This window comes from Polyodon spathula, chromosome 35 (assembly GCF_017654505.1).
Source record: "Polyodon spathula isolate WHYD16114869_AA chromosome 35, ASM1765450v1, whole genome shotgun sequence".
NCBI lineage: Eukaryota > Metazoa > Chordata > Actinopteri > Acipenseriformes > Polyodontidae > Polyodon > Polyodon spathula.
The window spans coordinates 2,675,255-2,687,289 of record NC_054568.1 but is presented as its reverse complement, the minus strand read 5'-3'; positions in this window follow the sequence as shown (position 1 = coordinate 2,687,289).

The following is a 12,035-nucleotide window of genomic DNA, read 5'->3' as shown; positions in this document are numbered from 1 at the left end:
TGTATTTATACTACTATTTATATTACTGGAAAGTTCTGGAAAGTTCTAGAAGTTACTCCAAGTTTACTCAGCACTGAATCTATCTGGAATGTTCTGGAAAATAGGTAAATTTCAAAATATCACTGTCCTGGTCACAAAAGCAAAGTTTGTGGGGAATAATAGCCATTTTCTATACTTTTGAGGCATAAGCAATTAGGAAATAACACTTACTACCCAGGAAAAAAAATAAAATAAATTGTTACACTGTGTTATTAATCACTATGTAAAGTTTTCACTCTGAAGAAGTTAATTCTCCTTTTTTGGCATTTCAATAGTACCATTAAACAGGTATCATATATAGTAGTACAAAGCATTTATTGAAATACAAAGTAATGGTGAGAGGGTAATTGTATTTTGTGAGCTAACTATTTATTGTATTAGTTTAGATAAAGAGAAGGACCTAACGGCTCTTGAGGAGGACATGGCAGCCAAACGTAAAATTGCTATTAGCCTAATTAAGATAAAAATCGCTAAGCCTACGAAACGGCTCTATGAGGATTCTGAAATGGAGCATGCGACAAGAAAGGTAACGCATTAATAATTCAATATTTTGTGATTAGGATATTTATACTTCTAAGTGTATTCAAGTTATTTCATTGCACTGTGTGTTAAACTTAATTCGAAAGCCTTAAGAACGTGTGTTGAGGGTGTGACTGTGATAAGTGTGGGGCTACTTGTTTTTGATAAAATGATAAAAAGTTACAGTATTTTAGCAAATTATATATTTTTTAAATTATTGCAGAGTAGCCACGAAACCAAATATTGCAGCAGCGAAAAAAACTGCAGGATTAATCATTGCAGACAGGAAACAGCCTTACTGTAATGACTTGCCAACATTAAAAGAGCAAGTTCTGACAGAGATGAAGTGGGCGACGTCCTTAAAAAGGAAGCTTGAAGTGCTGGAGATCAAATTAATTACAAAATGAAAACACGATACTTAGGAACAAAGTTCTTGAAAGTCAGTGGTTAAAAAAAAAATCATGTTGTACACAAACTTGACATTTTCTTTCCTTCCAAGTGCAATTGAAGTCTTACGTAAATCTTTTGCTACTGCATATTCCCTTTTCCAGGTAGAGATCGTCATAGGCAGTGAAATCTATGTCTTCAAAAACAAATGGGCAACTGTTGAGTCTCAGAGAACAGGCACTTCTTTTGCACGGGTTCTGCTGTCTTTCCTGAATGCGTCCTAATTCGATCAAATCTGACAGGAGAGGAAACTAAAGTACAGAAGGGTAGTGAAAGGAAAGAGTCTTTGGATAAGGGCAAAGTGGAAACAATAATTAGTTAGTTTGTTTTAGTGTGTGTGTGTGTGTTTGTGTGTATGTATAAAATAATTCTGGGCTGTGATTGGTTAAAACTACATCGGAGGAGCACATATAGTTTGAACTATTGCCCTCACATCCCTACATCACAGGGCAATAGTTTCCATCGGACATGTGGATTGATCAGTGGATCACTGTCAGCCTGGCCCCCTTTTTATATGGATGAAGGCTGGTACAAAAGTAACCAGTAATAGCCTACGTAAAATATACGCTGTTGAATTTAAGGTATCAGCTTTTCTCTAAAACCTTAATATATTAAATGTGTTTAAGCAAAAAAGTTATAGGAAATTCAGATGTACCTCTTTAAGATCATTCAAATGCTATAGTAAAATAATCAAATATAAAAATCTGACTTTGATACCCAACGGTGAACCCAACTCTTCTTCCTATTCCTTCCTCCCTCTCATCTGATCTCTACTCAGCTCCACCAACCTCCTCTTCCGAGACCCTTGACAACCTTGACCCTTATCTCTCTTACTCCCTGCATATCTCTTCCCTGGCAAGCACTTACCACGTCTTTCTGAGCAACATATACGATTATGCCCTTTCTTTACTATCTACTGAACTTCATGTTAAATAAATGTTCCTCGGGGTGAGATAATCTTTTGTCTTCACAGAGTTCATCAAAATGTTTGTTTGTACATTGTAATCGTTTTTCGGTAAACTTTTGTTCAATTCCCCAGCTACTTGCAAGTGAAGATGAGGCAGCTTTAGTTTCTCCAAACTGATTTCTAAAGCTTGGAAAGGTCTCATTTGCACTATTTCACATTTTAGCTGCTAGAAAAAGGTCCATGTCCTTAGAGTGAAGCAGTTTTGAGACGATGTTTACAGACTCCAGTACTTTGGACTGGATCACAACCATGAGCACGAACTTGAAGGTCTCCATGCATTTTTCCCCAATGATTGTACTCTTTCATAATACCAACAAAATGAAAGAGTAGAGCAAGGAGAGCATCATGCCTGGATCCCCAGCGAGCGGGACACAGTTTTTTCAGCATCGGGTTTGCAGAAGGTGTTACTTTAGTAAAGAGCTCCCACCGTTTGATGCTTTGACTAAAAAATGAGTATAGTCGCTGTGCTATGTCATAAAATTCCCTAATTTCAGAAATGTTCATGCGAGCGTCATTCAGTACTAAATTTAAATTATGAGCAGCACAGCACACATAGAGTTCTTTTTTACATATTTGTTTCTGGACACCAGAGTAAATTCCACTCATTGTGCTCGGTCCATCGTACCCCTGTCCTCTACATTTTTTAACTGACAAGCCTTTGTCTTCAATCATTTTCACTATTTCGGTCTCTAGCCCCTGAGCACTTTGATCTGTAATGTTATGAAAACCCAGAAAAGCTGCCATTGATTTTTACTTCGATTGGAATATCATTAAGTTGGTCTCCAAACAGCCAACATGGTTCACAGTATGCACGAGTTTTAAAGAATAACGCAGCAAATTCCTGGGAAACTTATTTCTCTTCTTAGTCTCTTTGTAATAAAATCCTATGGGGCAACGACATGCACAAAGCATTGACCCGCCCCTTGATGCTGATTGGTCGCAATACCAGGAAAATTGGCGAGGGGCGGGGGGGGAATATATACATAAACAGAAATACATGACTTTACCAAAAGATCTTTCCTAACTAATTTTATTTGCTTTTCCTATCATTTCTAGTTGCATTTCTTTTTTTTCCTTTCTCCTTTTAGTTAGAGCCACTATCATCTCCATGTACGTTTTAACAATACCTCTAAGATGTACTGGACCTTGCTGTGATATTTGTTATCTTCCCAGATCACTTTAAATAACTTTGAGTACTTAAATACCTTTTAGTTCGGCATTATGAACTGCTTCAGGCAACTGTAATCTATCCCTGTAGCTTGGTTGCTAGGATACGGTCTGCCGCGCATCCTGTGCAGCTGTGTCTTCTGCGATGAATTAACTCAGTAGCCTATTGATTTTAGACATGTTTTATATTTTTATTTTTAGACACCATTTTATCTAGCTGAGGTCAGAACCAGTCAGAAACGGTATTGTGGGCGGGGGTACGAAGGGACATTTGCGCCACACAACATGTTCATAGTGTAAAGCTGCATTATCACTATAACGACTTGTTCCTGTGCCATTAATATTATATTTGATATCATTTATATTTTATAGTTTTCGTGAGGTACTCGCCTAAATATTATAAATTATATAAATTTAAAAAAGGTTGGTTGTGGAAGATGGCATCGTTAACACATACAAATATATTTCAAGTATGGTTCAAGGGAAATGCACGTTCTGAAGATGGGTTGTAAAAATGTGTTACAAATACCAAATACCATTTTTTTGTCCTGTATAAATCATACGTGTTATGAGTTTTCCATTCTACTTGTTAGTCTGCAAATCCCTAAGCATTGGCTCAATCATCAATGTTGTGTTAGGTACACAAATCATAGACTTAGACCAAGGCTTTGTTGCTGCAGTTTGCACACCTGACTCTTATTCATAAGAGGACCCATGTGAATCGATCATAGAGGTACATTGCTGTACTGACGAAATGTGATAATTATTGTGATTTTACCGAAAACATGCCAATAGTGGTGTTGTATTGAAGAAAATTAACGACCAACACAATCTTACAGGATTTATTATGTTTCAAAACCACAAGTATACCGCCACAAATTTGACACCACCCCTTTCATTCTTAGGCACATGCCACTGAGTTACTCAAATTCCTGGCAGGTCTGCTGCAAAATATTTCCGCATTGTTTCTCTTTGTGGAAGCCAATTCTACTTCTGTTTTGACTTTTTCTTCAATATGAACCCTGCCAGTTGTTTCCCAGTTGCACACAACTACATAAGTATATAAAGTCCTGGTCAGACCAGCAGTTTTTGTTGATGGCCACATGACAGATACTTTTGTTGCAAGCGTGTTGCTTTGTAAATACCGTGGTTGTAGAGACCAGGTTGCTATCGACAAGGTGTCAGCATTCTAGCAGCAAAGTTTAATCACAATTTGATAAGCAATACTCAGGTGAATGCAAAAATGTTTGGCATACGGTCAGATGTATCGATGGAGGTAATAGAGACTGACATCACTGCTTCGCTCCGACACCACAGAGTTTTCACAGCACCATAGCTGATCCTGAAAGTGCATCATTACCACTTCCAGTCTGAGACACTTGTTTGAAAATAATGGATCCGAGTTTGTATCTTTATCGGTAATGTTCTTCAAGTCGAATCATCAGATCCACTTCTACTTTGAGAAAACGACTGTGGTACTTTAAGCCCGGTGGAAATCTGGGATAAGTTTCCAGAAAAATTCATAAGGCAGTAAGGAGAAACAGTTGCCTCCCTAATCCTCAAAGAAGGTTAAAAACCAGTGATTTCACACAGCCAGGACATGAACCTGCGCTCCCCTGAGTGACTGACTCTGCACACATGTGGCTGGGCTTTTACCGGGGAAGGCACTCTGGGGCCCCCAGTGCCTAGTGCGTTTTGACATAGGATTTCATTAGCAGGGAGCACAATGTCTGCATTCCTTCTTCAACTCAGCCTTAATATGATCAATAGCCCAAGAGTGACAGAGCGTGGAGATTGGGCATAGAACTAAATTTATTTAGTCTGGAACAAATAAGAATTAGTGGGAGAAACAAGCGATGTCTTTAACATCTAAGAGGAGCTGACAACGCTAATCCGACCGAATACTACTCTGGCACCTTGCAGCCCACTCAGCTGAGGCTACCAAAACACTCTCAAAACACAATTCTCCTTTACCCTTTGCGGTCCTATGTCAGACCAGGTCCGACAGTACCATTTTCCCTTTCCAGTCCAATGTCGGACCCTGTCCGACATCATCAAAAACACGTAAAGCACAGGTCTCTAGTCGTTTTTTCACCGGAAAAAGCAGAGAAAACCTTTCAATGGCTGAGTGAGACCAATAGGAGTCGAATGAAACTGAAAAAAAGGGGCGTATCTCATAGCCCCATGCTATGCATCCAGCGCTCAAAGAATATCACGGACATTTGCAGAGCTTTTTGAGATGTTACAGTATTAAAATGATGACTTGGATCACATTATTGAGGAGTTTGGTGATAAAACGAGTGATCAGGAGAGGATTTATCAGTATGCACGACTATGCAGAGGTATGTGAAAAATACAGCGAACAAGGGGTGGGGCTTGGCTATAGATGCAGTACAGTGTTTGTTTTTTTAAGATTCAAAGTCTTTTGAACCTGTTTTACTCAGAAAAAAAATATTTTAAACAGCGCGTGCAAAATAAACAGCGTGTATGAAAATAAGTTGGACTTGACAAGCGCTGAATAAATGGACCGCTAAGGGTTAAAGAGGAAATGATTCATTTAGATTCAAATTTACGATTTACCAGCTGTAACCAAATTTACCAATATGACCCTCTGATTAACCCAGTTTAGTACTTTTTAATTGCCAGGTCCAAATACCTGGAATCAGGTACCACTTACTGCTTCAAAATACCTGGACGCAGCAAGTGGCAGTGAAACAACACAACAGTCAGGTGCACTATTATTGTTTTATTTTATTATACAATTTATTATTCTTATTAAAATTCAACAAATACTAAAATGGAAATACACGTTTAAAATGTAGGATAAAAATACTAAAACAGGTCTTTTCAATTAGCAGGAAGTCAGGAGTATAATTAAGTGGTTTGTGGATAAAATAATGCCAAGTTTCGGTAAAATGACAAGAAGAAAACTAAATAAAACACTGAAACCCAACTATAACTAAATCACACACACTTTAGTTATCAAACCATAAAGCAATACAAGAAAAAACACTGCACAACAACTATAACTAATATACCAAACATGAATTAAAATTATCCAACGTGCTAGACACCTGTCAGTGACTGAAACAAATATACGACACCACACTAATACCTCTATGAGATTTTTAACTGTAGCTAAGCCGAGCTTAACTTTACAGCACAACACGCTATAGCTGATTTATACAATCAGTGCCAAAGAAAACACGGAACAGGGGTAAGGAACACTATCTCGTACTGCCCCAGTAACAGAGCGAGATACGGTGCTGAATAACTAAATTATTACACAGAGCCAAGATTCAGTACTCACCAGATGGTACCCAAATAATAATGCTTCTCTGAAGTGCTGTTCCTCCATTGAATTACACGGTACTGGTTACAGGTGCCCTACCTTGTTTTCTTACAATGCAGTCTGACATTATTAGTCTCTGCTCCCAGCAGCTCAAAAAGGAGAAAAACCCAGACAGGGTGTTTGCAACATGGTAAAGATCCAATCTCGTTTAGTTAAAAGGGGGTATGCACAACGCAATCCTGTGGTTTAAGCAGTTCCTTTTAATAACTCCAAATGAATGCTACAACACAGACACAATCTTAAAGTGACTGTAGTTAACCCCACAATAACCCCACAACTATTACAGGGTGTGCACTGCCATTCATTATGTAAGTTCCAAGTAATGCAGTTTTGAAAGAAACGCGTGCTCTAGTAAACATGATCTGGTTAAAGAAATCGTTTTGCAAGCCATGCTGTCAGTTAATGTTGTACTTGCTTGGTCATTTTAAACAAAGTTATGCTTGACATTGCTGGTTATTTATTTATTTGGCAAACACCTTTATCCAAGGCGACTTACAGGTGTTACAGGGCAGTACAGGGTTACAATGCAAGCAGTTAAATACAGTGTAGTATACAGTAAGTGCAATAGCATGACTAAAATACAGTATGAACTAAGATGCAACGAGTTAGTAGTGCAAAGATCATGCATTAGGTGAGGGTCCAGGGTCCATGGTGCTTAGGCAAAGCCAATGCATGGTAGGAGGGGAGGGGTCGGTCCAGCGATCTACACATGCATTGTTAACAAGAAGTAAGAAAGCAGATGTGGTTACTGTCAGGGCTTTTGATTTGGGTTGAAGATAGGACTGCAGTTCTTTACTAGTTCAATTGTTTCTCAGTTAATACTTGGTCACCCTTTCACTTTGAATGGTCCTGTAATTAAAAAAACATAGATATATATTTTAGGAAAAGTTTAGGTATTGGAAATCCTGTGGGATTTCCTGGGGAAAGAATGCATGGGAAATTATTTCTGTCTAGTGTAGGAGGGGAGCACCTGCCTGGGATAAACTTGATATTCCCAGAAACACTTTAATTACAATAAAATGAAAGTATTTCATTCATAAAACTTGTCTGTTCCAGAAAACATTGGAGGCAAACTCTTCTGTTTAACTTTAGTTTTTGTGAAGAACTGGTTTTACACTCCTCAATTTCACCCTTTCTTTTTCCTAATTAAACAGATATTGAGAGCTTAGATCTTACAATAATGACATTTCACCATTTGTAAGAACAGAAGAACAGAAGAAAGTTTACAAACGAGAGGAGGCCATTCGTCCCATCTTGCTCGTTTGGTTGTTAGTAGCTTATTGATCCCAAAATCTCATCAAGCAGTTTCTTGAAGGATCCCAGGGTGTCGGCTTCAACAACATTACTGGGGAGTTGATTCCAGACCCTCACGATTCTCTGTGTAAAAAAGTGCCTCCTATTTTCTGTTCTGAATGCCCCTTTGTATAATCTCCATTTGTGACCCCTGCTCCTTGTTTCTTTTTTCAGGTTGAAAAAGTCCCTTGGGTCGACACTGTCAATACCTTTTAGAAATTTGAACGCTTGAATCAGATCATCAGTCTTCTTTGTTCAAGACTGAATAGATTCAATTTGTTTAGCCTGTCTGCATATGACATGCTGTGGAAGGGTGGTGGGTAATTCACTGACACAGGAGACAGACAGGTGGATTTGGCAACACCGCACAGGTGCCCAGTTTTATTTTGGGGTACTCTTTTTCTTTTCACCCGCAGATGGCGCTGTTGGTCCGTGGTCTGCTTACCAACGATGGTAAACAGAACCACGGGAATACCAAGCGAGGGTACACAATACCGGCGCACTTGCAAGTGCTTCGAAACAGTAATTCAAAACAGAAGGCACAAAGAAACAGGGAAAATAAAACAGTAACAAAACTACAAAGGTGCTGCACAGTCACCGCTACCCGTGCGACCCGGATCACCGTCCTACACTGCCGGCTAACTAGCCTGCTCTGTTACAATACTCCGGGGTCTGCCCAAGGGTTCCCCGCTCTCGCTGTCTCGCTGTGAAACTATCTTTCTTTTTTTCTCCAGGCTGATTCTCGGTCCTGGACCAGAGCTTCCGCACTCTCGGAGCGTCTAAGTGGGCAGACCTGAGATAACACCAGAGCGTTAACTTATAGGGCTAACAATCTCCCCAAGACCTGCCTCTCAGCCATTCAGAGAGGGGGAAAGTCCACACACCCACTTTCCCACCTCCCCCTGTCACTGCCATGACTCATAGGCGGTTGTTGGACGATTGCCGCCCTCTTCCTGCAGCACCGTGAACACGCCAGCAGAGTCAGCACAGATCTCCCCATGCTACACATGCCTTTTAAACCTGGAATAATTCTGGTCGCTCTTCTTTGCACTCTTTCTAGAGCAGCAATATCCTTTTTGTAGCGAGGTGACCAGAACTGAACACAATATTCTAGATGAGGTCTTACTAATGCATTGTACAGTTTTAACATTACTACCCTTTATTTAAATTCAACTCTTTTCACAATGTATCCGAGCATATTTTTCATAGATTCCTTCTTCAATTTCAGAATCTCCCGTATTTATATGTATAACTTTATTGTCATAAAGTTCAGTTCTGGGTAATACACAATTCATTTTGTTATTACTCATTATTCAAGAAAAAAATATGTAAAGGTGTTTTTGTGTTGATTTCAGTTGTTTTTCATTTATTTTGTGGATCTTTGTCTTGGTTTCTTTGCTTGCTATAACAGCCATTCTATGTGTGTCTAAATAAAAGCTTAAGCCTGTTGTATTTTGTTACACACAGATTACTACAGATTACTGCGTGGAGCCCTTCCACTCCATGATGGGGCCCATGAAGACGTTGCCCAGCTGGCCCATTTAGATAAGGCTGGAGTGACCGGGAGGACACCGGGACTTAACTAGGTCCATCAAGCTAAACATAAAACAATACATGGACAAGCAGCTGTTTCCATCAAAAAAAAAGGTGTCAAAAGCAATCACTGGTGTCCCGTTGCTGTATTTTACAATGTAGTGGACATGGCAGCCGTCAATTTCTTTGTTTTGTACAATGAATGCACAGGGGAAAATATAATCTTATGATGCTAGCCACGGAGCTTTGGCAGAAACATTTCGATCAGAAAGCTGCAAAGCAGCAGAGAAACGCAGCTCAACCTGGATACAGTGCGCATCAAGTGACACACGCAACAGAAAACAATGAAAAATAACTAAATGCAATAAAATAAAACGTCTGATATCTGTGCCCAGTGTGAAAGAGCAGTATGTGGTAAATGCACACGACAAGCTGATAAGCATTACATCTGTGTGGATTGTGCTAATATGTGACTTTGAAGTATGTTTCCCTGAATGCATATTCCCGTTACACAATGCAAATGGATGCATACTGACAAATCCACTCCTGATCACTCGTTTCATCACCAAACTCCACAATAATGTGATCCAAGTCATATTCTTTGACAGCTGGATGCAGAAGCAGCTACCTCATTTGTTCATGTCCGTGTTATCTCTGTAGTGCATGGGGCTATGAGATATGCCCTTTTTTCAGTTGCATTCGGCTCCTATCGGTCTCACTCGGCCATTGAAAGGTTTTCTCTGCTTTTTCCTGAGAAAAAACGACTAGAGACCTGTGCTTTACGTCTTTTTGATGATGTCGGACAGGGTCTGACATCAGACTGGAAAGGGAAAATTGTAATATCGAATCTGGTCCGATATAGGACCGCAAAGGGTTAAGGCTGGTTTCACAGATCCTGATTACCACTAGCACCTGATGTTTCTTTACTTAATGTGGGTCTGTGAAACTAGCAGTTCATTTTCTGGACCCTGCTCATAGATGCATCATTGTGGTGAATACTATTTTAGGTTTAAATAAACCAGTAAAAAAAAAACAAGTTGGAACAATAATTGAATCAACCTGTCCCTAGTCAGGAAAAGTCACAACTGCATTTATTGAAGAATGGATTACATTCCTCCTGAATTCTATTTAATTAAAAACTTATGTGTGAATAGTCTGCAATTAGCAATAAAAATATAATTGCTGTAGCAATGTAGTTCCCCCAATAACAAAGCTCTTAATACATTCCAAAATGAAAATTAAAAAGTTAGGTGAAGGGTGTCCAAAGTGTCCACTCCTGGTTTTTGTTCCAGCCCTGTCCTAAATTATTTAATTGAACCAGTTAAACCTCTTGATTAGTTAGTAATATAATTGTACTTGTTAAACCTGGAGTGGAATGGCCCTCCGGGACTGGGCTTTAGGTAAAGGTGCAAGATTGATGGTTAATGGTAATGTACACACGTATTATAACATGTGTTTTGTTGAATTTAAGGCATACAAAAAAGAAAGAGAAGTCGCAAGCTGCTTCTTTTGGCTTTCAGATAAGTATCGTTTATTGAAGATAAAAGTTCTGAGTTGTAAAGTTACAACCAGACATCTTAAAGGTTACAGTTTGCAGGTATCCTTTCCAAGCATGGATCAGAGCAATGCAAAGAACATTTCAGTATTCTCAGTTTAAGTGCAGTCTCTCAGTGACATTATGAGTTTTCCTTAAACCAATCAGAAAAAGACACCAATCTCTTATCACTTGGTTTATTGTCCATTTTTCCTAACCCTAGCTTCAAAGCATCTGGTTCAATCCAGTTTATCTTTGAAGTAGCTAGTTTTATAAAATCGACTGTAATTTCCTAAGAAAACCTGTTTTATTTCTAGTTTGTCCTGTATAAGTATGAATTTAACCAGAATCTGGCTTAGCCCATTCTGTGACTTATAATGTTCCATCAAAACTGTACATCTGAGATCAATATAATCAATGGAAACAGGGAAGATTTATGGAATCCTTTTGTTAGTTAAAATGCATCCATAATAATTATAGAAAAACAAAAACAGAAATTTTACATTCTGTACCTTATTAAAAAACTTTCTCAGTAAAGCTTGGGCGGGGGGGGTTAGGAGAATAAGTTGGGCGTGTCAAGACTGCCCAGTGACTCAACCATTAATTATTATTATACTTTGAAAAAATGCACTGCATACTCCCTTCTTGGCAAAACAAAACACAGTGGGAAACAATTAAATGGAAAAGGGAAATTGTAACATCAAAAAGACAGCGCAGGTCTCTAGTCATTTTTTCTCCGGAAAAAGCCGAGAGAAACCTTCTAAGTACTACAGAGGCTGCTGAACAGATTGTAAAAGAAAAAAGAAGAAGGAAAAAAAGGAGTCAGCCCAGCCAAAAAGTTAAATCAGTACTACAGCATGATAGGTCGGGCGGAGGGGGGGGGGGGATCCTGACAGGTGACGGCACACGTTTCGGAGGACGCGTGTGTCCGTCTTCGTCCCTCCTGAGTCAACATACCAAATTGGGCATACCAAATTGGGGAGAAAATAAGAAAAATAACGCATGATTCCAAATTTTAAAAAAAACTGAGACACTTCCAAATCAGTGCAAAATGAATGACTGTATGCAGCAGTTGATGTTCATTTAGTACAGGCTTATGATACCACTTCATCTGTCAACACATTGCCATTCAGTACAGGTGTGCCAGTATATTAATGGAAGTGGTAAAGCCGTGGAATGGTTAT